Source organism: Telmatherina bonti (assembly GCF_933228915.1).
Source record: "Telmatherina bonti genome assembly, chromosome: 8".
Classification (NCBI taxonomy): Eukaryota; Metazoa; Chordata; class Actinopteri; order Atheriniformes; family Telmatherinidae; genus Telmatherina; species Telmatherina bonti.
Window position 1 is genome coordinate 10,568,877 of NC_136626.1, and position 12,046 is coordinate 10,580,922.

Sequence of the window (12,046 nt, forward strand, 5' to 3'; positions counted from 1 at the left end):
TAATTTGTTCACAACAGGTCTTAATGCTCAATGCCAATTTCTTTGCCTAAATAAGTTTTTGTTTTCCCCATGCAGCCCTGAAGTGACCACCAGAAAGGATTGAGATGCCACATAAAGTATTTGACATTAATAGACTTTAATGTGGATGTCACATCTGTGTGTTTGTGTGTGTGTATCAGTTTTGAAACTGCTGTGCAATCAGTGCAAACAGAATGATGGTATAATATTGTTCTGCACATAGTTTACACTTGATCCTGCTACATCCAACCTCCTCCAGTACAGAACCAATCCTGTCTATTTCACTTCAAGGATGTAAATGTAGTCTCCACTGACAGTGGGGCTCTCTGACCGGGGCCTCCCTTTGCCGCCTCGTGACCAGGCTCGAGGGTCATTACAGCAGCACAACGTGCTTGATCAATTTGTTCTTGATTTTGGTACACCTGTCTTCAACTTCACTGATCTAAGATAATGTGGTTTAGATGTAAAATTAAGTGAACACAGTTTTCTTTTGTTTTTACATTAGCCAGTGGACTTAGAATGAACTATAATAAAGTATAATAAATAAATAATCAATTAGTTTCTGAAATCTGTTGCACCGAAACAATTTATGCTGTACTGTCATGAAAAAAAGCGTTTTATTATGACTTTTTTTTCATAGTTTTCCTAACAAACTTAAAGAACACACTCAATGCCTTTGGTGAAAAGTTGCTGTTAAATGGTGAAAAATAAAAACCCTCTGCAGACACACAGTGTTCCTGATTCAACCTTCATGCAGTTGGTCATTCAAGTCATTGTAGGTCTTGTTAATATCTGCTACTTCCTCTCATGCAGGAGTTTTCCACTTTTTTTGCTTGAAAAGAAAAATGCATCACTAAAAATCAAGTATCATATTCAAATGTATTGAGTCTTTATTGATTAAACATGTAGACAAAAGATTCAGCACATATGGTTTTATTAAAATGTCCACACACAGGAATGAATTATGGTAAGTTTTGCAGCTGTCGATCATTTACATGTTTCGTTGCACATTTTAATCAAGCTGAAGTCACTGAGGTCTCCTGCAGGTGGGCAGGGTCATCACACCATTATTACACCTCTGACGCATTAGTACATCATTAGCACGGACATATCCTCTTTTGCAAATTAATGTAACATGATCATTATGTTCTAAATACAGTTTATTGACTTCTGTTCTCATGAACTCAACATTATGTTCATCCAAGTCAAATGTATCCACAGTGCAGGGTTCTGCAAGAGAATAAAATACAAGGAGAGTTTTTGTCAATAAGAACTGAACCAGTAATATTCCTAAACTTCTGCAAAGTATAAACCTTCAGAGCATGATGTAGATATTGTAAGTGTCAAATATATTGGACGCTATAGCAGGCAGTGACAATTCTGTCATATTTCAAAGCAATGTTTGTCGATACTTTTTTAAAGGCTGCAGGTTTCATCAGGTAAATGCAATATTGTATAATAACCATCAAATAGTGTCATATGGAAATTATTGCAGCGCTTTGACTAACAGTTTTCAGTTATGTGGTTTTTTTCTTTCAGAGACTAAATCTCCTGAGATGCTCCTTTCTTGCCTAATTATGTTATTAACACATTCCCAATAAACCTAATTGGTTGTTAAATGTCCTACAAAATGATTAATGAATCAAACTGATCCAAATGATAGTATTTTAGCTTTGATTTACTTTTACATAGAAGGTAATAGTGAGTAGAAGCAGGATTATTATGCTTGTGTTTTTTGTTATGCATGATTTGGCACAAAGAGATTTTATTCTCAATGATATTCAATATTTCACCAACAATATAAGTATTAAGTGTTAGGAAATAATTTGTACTGTCAGGTTTCCTGTTACATGTCATCAAATGATCCACTTTATAAACTATGTATTTGGATCATAAAGTATTTTGAACATACATAGTATTTGACTGATCAAGTGTGTGTTTATTATGTATTATATACAGTATTATCACAGACTTCAAAATTAACATTTTTCAAATGCAACTTACTGAGGCATCGTATCTCTCCAGTCCAGTTACCATTGTTGCATGTTTTGTACGGTCCACCCTCCATTTTGTGAAAAGCCTGACAGCTGTATTCAACTCTCTCATTATGAGCATACTGACTTTTGCTTCCCAAGTAGTCTCCGTTTTCAAGGTATGGTGGAGTCGAACAACTTGAACCTTTAAAATTTAACAACAGAAAGATAAAACACAAGATGTAGCCGTCTTCCAATGAGCACATCATCAATGAACTTCCTGTCCAGATGTCTTTCCAACTTATTTAACTTATGTAACTGCAGTTACATCAAATAACAATATGGTACTTAACAAGTTACGTTATAAATGATATTAACAGCGTTCTTTATGTTCTGACTTGTTGTATGTTAACATGGTTACACTTTCTAATATTTGAGAGTCAAAACATCTCTTACTCCCTTTTATTATATAAATATGTTTGAAAGACTGCCAAGTCTAACTAAAATATACTATTAACTGTCTCATCAAAGACAACTGTGGTGAGAACAGTAAATACAAAGTACTATAAACTGTTAGGGATGTACTGTATATATATCATTTAAAGATAATGTATTTTGTTTCAAAAAATGTTTTTCTTATGTTCACATTGGACTATTTTCTCCTACATCAGCATCAGCACAAGTTGCAGTCTCTTCTTTTGCACCAGTCTTGCTCTTGTACTGAAGTTAATTTCTTTTTACACATCTTTCTTCAGTTGAATGAAGCTTAATATTGAGCTGTTGCTGTCATGTGTGAATTATTCCTATATTGTGATGTTAATCTGACAGCAGGACTAGTTGTATATCTGTAAGTTTTAACCCCATCCAGGTCTGAACTGCTAGTATGTCAGCCGTTATAAAAAGTTAGCTTCTCTAAAGCTTTGCCAACAATAATGAGCTGCAGCACCACGTCTAAAGACATTTCCACTGTCAGTGTAGAGCAGTCACATTACAGTTCACATGTAGAAAAGAGAGGTTTTAAGCTGCTTCTGTGCAGTGTCTCTTTTTTTCTACAGCAGCTGAGATTCAGTACAGAGAAACTGAACACTTCAAAGTCTGCATGTTATACTTCACGTGTATACGGGTCAGTGTGTGGCTCTTTCACACGCATGTCTGAATAAAGCAAAACAAGCATAAACAGGTATTTTCATATAAAATCTGGTCATGAGTGTCCTGTAAGTGTGTAAACTGATGGACAGAAACATTTGATAGAAGAAATCTGATGGAAAATGGTTGTTGCAAAATTTTTTAAATTTTTTCATATATTGCTTTGTTCTGCAACTGGATGCAGATTTACTCTTTTGTCTTTTTACTGGTCCCTCTTAGCCAGAGTGTGTGAGAAGGGAAGAAATTTGACTGTTGTGGTGTCAGCTACTAGAAATAGTTGGGAAGTTTCTCTTCAAAGTTTCACTGGGATGGACGTGTAAGTCCATCAAAATTGATCAATAAATTTCTGATTTTTCATCATATCTTCATCATTTTCAAGCTTATTGGCTCGTTATTACGTCTGTCAAGCTCTGGAAGAGGACATTTTTGCAGAGATGGAAACATCTTTTTTTAGTCTTTATTCCATTTCTCTACTTGTAATTCTCCTATTCTGGATGTTTCATTTGTACTTTGCTGTAATTCTTATGCTTAATGTAAAACACTCTGAACTGTCGTTTACATGAAATGTGTTATATAAATAAACTTGCTGCAAACACTCTATGAAACTCTGCACAGTAATTCTCCTCTAAAGATAATCTCTAACAGCTGAACATTCCTACCTACTCAGGTCCAAGTCTCACCCCAACCTCCTTCCTGACAGGTCAGAGTAAACTCTTGTCGGTTCCCGGTCGAGCATCTATACGTGACAGACTCACCGTCACGGTAAGAATCCCTGATATTCCGGACAATCTCTGCATTTTCAATGATGAGTTTAGAACACTGTGTTGCTGGAAGATAAACAAAAGAAAGAGAAAACTGCTTTACACCCATCCCTCCATAATTCTGCCTCATTCTCTCTGCAGACATGTCTAGATGTGTCTTTAAGTAAACAAAAATAAATAAAATGTAAAAAAAAAAATAATTATGAACAACTGAAACCATTTAAAGAACACGTCAGTCATTCAGAAAACTGGGACATTATTGTCCAGGTGAATGGGTGAACATTTTTGGGTTAGAAAGGGCAAACATTAAAAAATAATAATTGGATGAAAAAAAATTGTTTAAATGTATAGATCCATAAATATTGTTTATTTATCTGTGTATTTATTTATTTATTTATTTATTACAAAGAAATTCATTAAAGATAATGTTTTCTTCTTAATAATAGGTAATACATGAGTACACTTTTTATTGTCAGGTCCATCCTTCACCATTGATTTGTTTGGTTTTTGAACAGTTTGTTACATCAACTCAAACTGAATTTCTATAGCTCTTTTTGTGCCAGAGGCAACACAAAGTGCTTTTTAAAAAATAAATAAATTGTAAATAAATAATTATGAACAACTGGAACCATTTCAAGAACACGTCAGTCGTTCAGAAAACTTCTCATTTTTAATTTTCCATATATATGAAATGAAAATGAAAACATTAAACCACAACTTACTAGAGGAAAATATGGGAAAATTCTCATTACCTACACAAAGTGGTTTCGGTATCCATCCATCTCTTCTGCATACAGCTTGAGTGGTTCCACGTGGTTTTACAAAACCAGATCTACAAGAATAACTTTTAGTACCACCTAATCTCCTTTGAGCAGCAGTGGCATGCCAGTAATACACATTTTGATCTGGGGTTGGGTCGTGGCATATAACCTCTGCAATGAGATAAAATCTTATTAAATCAAGATGAGATTGGTAATCATCAGAATTCTTCAAACATAAAGAATGAAAAACTAAGTGCATCATCTCTCTCGTGAAAAATCTCAGTAATTTGTTCACCATGGCATACTGGTTGGGCTGTCCATTCTCCATCATCTTTGCAAGTAATGTCTGCTGTGGTAGACTGAGGGTTGGAAACCCAGTCTTTCTCCCCACATGTGACTCTTACAGATTCACCAGGTGAAAACACATTTTTATATGGAGGATCAAATATAGTTCGCTCAGTTCGCAGATTTAGTTGACATCTTATTTCTGGATTAAATGGGAAACAAAGTGTATTTGTTAGTTTGTTGTAACAATATAGATTATAGAACTTTATTCACAGCTCAACATTCACTGCGTAGCATGACACAATCAGCATACATTAGTGAGATTGTATTTACCTCTACATGCAGGTGTGGGTAACCACTCTGCTTGTCCTCTTAAATGGGTACATTTTGAAGGTCTTTTGTCAGCAGCTGTGTATCCCTCATTACAGACAAAACTCAAGTATTCATTTTCCTTATATTCTCTGCGATTGCCAGTTACACGACCATTCTCAACACTCGGGGCCTCACATTTTATCCCTGTTGAAATTACACATGAGGATTAATATAACTGCAACATTTGTTCATTTAAAGGCGTTTAAAAAGTAATCACATACTAGCAGCTTGTCAGATAACAGGTACAATCTGAAAAAATCTGATTTAATTCATCGTTAGAGTACTCTCATCTCCTTTTCGGTACTTTAATGTCATGTCCATCCTTCATGAATTGATTTTTTTTTTAACTTTTTGATTGCTTTTGCTAAATTTTCAGTAACATAATGTCAGGAACAGTGTGGGTTATGCATAAACAAATGAAAGTATATCAGATACTACAATCTGCCAAATGTTGAGGGAATAGTATAAATCAGTTTTCAAAAAAATCTAAGTAAAACAAATGTTAAAAATTACTGTAGATACAGAGATGTATTAGGATCTTTTAATAGTGTCAGAAGCTGATTATGGGATGCTGGTTACTAGTCGGATACCTGTCATACCTTTACATGTTGGAGGTCAGTCATTCCACTTTCCTGTTTCATCACAATGATTCTAATCTCAACCACCTAGGGCTTCATTCCTCAGTGTGCAGCTAAATCATGCTACCATATTGGTTCGTCTACATCCCTGCTCACCGACACATTATCACCAACATTAACCATTGGAAATTTTTTTCCATTTCGTCAGTGTTTAAAAGAACCTTCATATCCTTCTCCAGACATTTCCAAAACCATTCTCATCTTGACTCATCCGAACCCACAGTAACTGAGCATTTCTGCAATAAAAACAACTCAGTGGTGACAATCAGTGGAAGGTTTGGAGGATGGACAACAACAAAAGGACCACATGACTCTTTTGAACTTTTAGATGTTGACTCCAAGAGAAACATCATCATGAGGAGAAAATTGCAGTTATAAGTCATCTCTCGGCTGGCCTGGAAACGCCTCGGGATCCCCCCCGCAGAGTTGGCAAATGTGGCTGGGGAGAGGGAAGTCTGGGCTTCCCTGCTTAGGCTGCTGCCCCCGCGACCCGACCCCGGATAAGCGGCAGAAGATGGATGGATGGATGGATGGACTTGCAGTTATTTTAGTTGTTTTTCCAAAAAATTTTGAGGAAAAATAAATAAAAATAGAAATGATAAAAGTATTATGAAGGGTTAAACATGTTTCCTTTTATGAACTGTAAAAGTCACAGTTTTTCCATGTTTCTGTTCACAGTTTTGAGCTCAACCACATATGTTGACTGGACAGTGACTTTTTGACCCAGCAGCCAAACAGTTCATGTTAATCAAGACCAGAATGTGGGGCAACTGTTTCAAAGCAGGATAAGACCTTTTGAGCCAAAAACACGGGGTCTGCAGTGCTCGTCAAGAGTAACCTTTCCCAGAAATGAACCATTCCATAAGTGATGCTATTCACGTTTGCATTGATGCATTACCACCTATTACAGCAATAAATAATTACATATTGAAAGGTAAATAAAACCCACATCCAGTCCTCTTCATGTGGGACATCTTTATTGATTCAATAAGAGGTAATAATTCACAGTTGTCCAGGCAGCTCAGGTCACTTCCAGTTAACTAAAGCATTTCTCTGCCAAGAAAAGGGGTTATCACATTAACAAAACACCAACACAGAATCAGTCCATCAATAATTTGCCTAACCCTGAGTTCATTCATCTGAGATTGACATGGTTTACCGTAGCTGTCAGTCAGGCCTTTGTACACAAGTACAGTTCAGTACATATTCCTATAAAGCTGTGCATGAATATGCAACAATGCATGAAGAAGCAACCACGAACATCAGATCCTTGCTTCAGACTTTTACAGTTATCAGATGTCGGCTTTTCATGGTCATGTTAAGGGACTTAATATTTAAGTAAACCCAAACCTGACTTGTGCTTTGTGTTGTCTCACAGTTAAGACGGTCCATTAAGGCCCGTTTATGCTCAACACAGAAAACCAAAGTGTAGATTGACAAACAATTTCATCTGTCTCCATGTTTTTTTGGTCCTTTTTCAGGGTTTAGCTATCCATCTCTTCACGGAGGGACGTAGGACGAATACCAACAGAAATTATTGGGGACAGTGTTGAGTTGTAAGGGTGACACACGAGCAGCAAAAGGAACAAACCAGAGAAGCAGAAGAAGAAACAGAAAAAGACTACACTGAAACTACAAATTTATCCGAAGAAGAAGCAAAGGAGAGCTACATACACACTCACACACACATATACACTGCTTAAAAACATAAAGGGAAAACTAAAGTAACACGTTGTAGATCTGAATGAATGAAATATTTTTATTAAATACTTTGTTCTTTCCATAGTTGAATGTGCTGACAACAAAATCACACAAAACTTATCAATAGAAATCAAATTATCAACCCACGGAGGTCTGGATTTGGAGTTATACTCAAAATGAAAGTGGAAAAACAACAGGCTGATCCAACTTTGATGTAATGTCCTTTAAACAAGTCAAAATGAGGCTCAGTAGTGTGTGTGGCCTCCGCGTGCCTGTATGACCTCCCTACAACACCTGGGCGTGTTCCTGATGAGGCGGTGGATGTTCTCCTGAGGGATCTCCTCCCAGACCTGAACTAAAGCATCCGCCAACTCCTGGACAGTCTGTGATGCAACTTGGCGTTGGTGGATGGAGCGAGACATGATGTCCCAGATGTGCTCAATTGGATTCAGGTCGGGGGAACGGGCGGGCCAGTCCATAACATCAATGCTGTTACAAACCCCTGGCTCTGCTAGGGGAAAAGGGGGAGCAACATTAAAGACATAAGATAAGTTGAGGGAAACAAAAAGGTTTAATATTTTACCAACATTTTGGTCACCACACAACGTTGTTGATTCACACCACAAAATAATACAATAGCCAAAGAGAACCAGGCATCTAAAGGCTAACTACAAGGACCAATAAAACAGCAGCAGCAACAACACCAACAATCTCAAGGTTTCTCAAGGGGCAAGCTGTTCCACACCAGAACAGCTGCCCTGAATCTTCATTTGAAGCTGGTTTAAATAAGGAAGCTCCAACCAGCCAAGGAAGGAGCCAATCACAAACAGGGGATGGAACAGTCGGGTGTGTCCTGCAGAGGCAGCCAATCGCAGAGGTGTGATGGCACAGCTGCTTGTCGGAGTCTTCCTGAAATACACAAGCTGAGGCCTGGGGCTGTAACAAATGCCTTTGTGTTGCAGGAACTGCTGACACACTCCATCTACATGAGGTCTAGCATTGTCTTGCATTAGGAGGAACCCAGAGCCAACCGCACCAGCATATGGTCCCACAAGGGGTCTGAGGATCTCATCTTGGAACCTAATGGCAGTCAGGCTACCTCTGGCGAGCACATGGAGGGCTGTGCGGCCCTCTAAAGAAATGCCATCCCACACCATTACTGACCCACTGCCAAACCAGTCATGCTGGAGGATGTTGCAGGCAGCAGAACGTTCTCCACTGCGTCTCCTGTCACGTCTGTCACATGTGCTCAGTGTGAATATATATATATATATATATATATACATATATATATATATATGTGTATATATATATATATATATATATATATATATATATATACATATATGTACTACGTTTAGATTTGTGTGTAAACATGAGATGGCTTCTACTCAAATATGTACCAGTTTTCATTTATTTGCAGAAAAAGAATTAAACAGGAAAAATTCAAGATTGCAGCATCTTTGTGTTGACATTTTAAAGTCTAAAGTTTCTGACCCTTTAAGTTCAAATATTACCAATAACTATAATAATAGAAGTTTAAAGCTGCAAAGTACCATCAACATCAGTTTTAGTATATCTATTTAACTTAAGTTATTTATTTGTCATTTAAAAGGCATTCTGTCCATTTTTTGGTGGTTCAGTTTATTATATGAGCCGTGTGCCATCCATTCCTGCAGTAGTTAAAGATTAACGGTTCGCTCATTTTTGTGTAATCATTTCCCAATCTTTCTTTTTCTCTCCTGTGAAACCGCCAGCTCCAGCGCTATAAAAAATGTCTCAGTCTCTTATGTCCTGAATTAACTGTGGCTTCAAGGTAAAGAAGACAAAAATGTATGCGATATGTAAAAGTTTCATCCTGTTTTTGTGGATTTACACTCTGACCTTTGTGAAATGTCAAGGTAAGTCACAGAAATATTTTGGGTTTTTCTGTCTTTCTGTTGCTTGTTTTTTAAAGGGAAGTGTGTGTGTGTGTGTGTGCGTTAGTTCATATATTTATTCTGCAAACCACACTGGTTCTCTTTAATCCGAGCTTTTACTATCCAACGGACCCTCCTCTCCAGGACCCCTGAATTGACTATACGAGTGAGGCTGAGGGGAATGATCCCCCGTTGTTGGAGCACAGCCTCCATTTTCCCTTTCTGAAGTATAGAGGACCATCCTGTCCGTCCAGAGGCACTGGAACATAAAGTCCATTTTTAATACTGCAGATTAAATAAAGTGCAATAACCTGTTATTTGATGTCCAAATTTCACAGGGTTTTTGTGTTACAAGATTTAATTCTGTTGTATCTGCAGAAGCACAACAATGTGGCCATCCTGGCATTGCCCAGTTTGCAAGTTTTCATCTCGAGGGGGCGGATGACTTTGTGGTTGGATCACGAGCTGTTTACACCTGCAAAAAAGGGTAGGACTATAATGTTTTAATCTATTTTTTTATCATATGATTTTTGTATATTTCCTGTAAATGTGTTTTTTTTTTTTTTTTATTTGCAGCAAATATTTATTGTTTGCTTGAATGAATGATTAAATCATTGCAGTTATCAAATGGCCAGTCTGAGAAACATTCGCCGTTGCCTGGCAAATGGCTGGGATGGTGATGTTCCAGTGTGTGAAGGTATGAGGTTAACAAAGGAGCTCACTCATCATTACATTCTAAAGGGAAGAAAATGTAATCCAGCATGCATACCCTGTCCTTTTATAAAGAAAACTATTATAACTTTATATGTCTTTGCATATTTTATTTATACAGTTAATTTTGTATGTTTGTATTCACAGCCCAGATGTGTCCAACCGTTTCTGTGCACGACAATGTCCAGGTGTTTGGAAATGCAAAAGAAGCAACGTATGCCAGTGTACTTCGATTTCGCTGCGCATCCAGAGATGAAATCTTAAAAGGATTAGCAAAGATCTTCTGTGATGAAACAGGAAAGTGGAGTGGCAACGCTCCAACATGTGAAGGTATGATAGGCTTTCAATGATTTGGGCGGAAAACACAGAAGAAGACATCATTTTTATGATGTTTTACATTAAAAATGAATAAATAACCTCCAAACACTGAAATAGTCACCAGAACATTTAGATATAGAGAAATACAAATTTAGAAAGTATTTGGCTTTCTTAGCAAGGGTTAAATTGAATTATCCTCAAACTATTCTCACATTTATTGACAAAAAAAATGTTTGATATTGTTATTTTGTTGAAAATCAGGACACATATGTACACAACTTACACAATTCAAAACGTTAACTTGGAAACTATGAAGCTAGAAAAGTTCAATTGTTAAAAAACAACCAATTCAGATGATAAAAGATGGGCTTAATGTTAAACCTCCTGGCAAATTGTTAGAATACTTAACAATAAAAAGAAAATGTAAAACTCAAAAGTGTTTTAGTTTTATTAAGAACAACAGTTCAGTTCTATTACAATAATTAAGAAGTTAACAAGGGACTTAGCTTAGCACCAAGTGCATAAGATTGCATCCAAAAGCCAACATAACCCAGTCTTTCTTACTGACATAAATCAGAATTAGCTCCAAAAGCACACACAAACAAACACACACACGTATACAGTGCCTACATGCATTTTCATACCACTATATGTATCTTCATATATAGATAGAAAAATCTAGCAATATTCATGTATTAAATTGACAAGTCTAAAAAAGGGTTGGGACGACATATTTTGTCTGTTTAATGTTTAATATGAAAAGAAAAGAAAAAAAGATGGAAATATGAATGTTAAAAATTTAATTATCATCATAGAAAATGAGCTAAATAAGTTGTGAAAGCATTCTAAACATCAAAAATGTAAGAAACGCTGTTTGTTGTTGAATTCTGCCTGAAGACTAGAAAACCAAATGTTGAGTGAAACTGGAGATTAAAGTCCAAGATAAACACCAGGAGTGGAAATAAATGTGACATCATCTTTATGCAGCGATTGGTCTGTCATTCTTGCAGGGGCTGTAAATTGTTCAAAACCACCACTTCTTGATAACGGAGACTTCATGGGAAACCAAAAACCACAGTACGCACATAATGAAAGAGTTGAATACAGCTGTCAGCTTTACTACAAGATGGATGGTGAGCCGTACAAAATTTGCAGAAATGGTATCTGGACCGGAGAGATGCGATGCCTCAGTAAGTTACAGTAACAAAAATATAAGTGGTATTTTGCTTTCTGAAACAATTCAGTGTTGGTGAAATTCTGATTTTTCCAGTAATTTTTCTGTTTCACATCACTGATTTATAACCCAGGAATGATATATATCCTATCATAGTATGTTTTCTTTCACAGTGTTTATAAAGTTATTAATGATATGCAAGAATAAAAATACAGTAAAAGTTTTGTACAGTAACAAAGTTTTATTTCTCTTTGTTTATCCAGCAATTT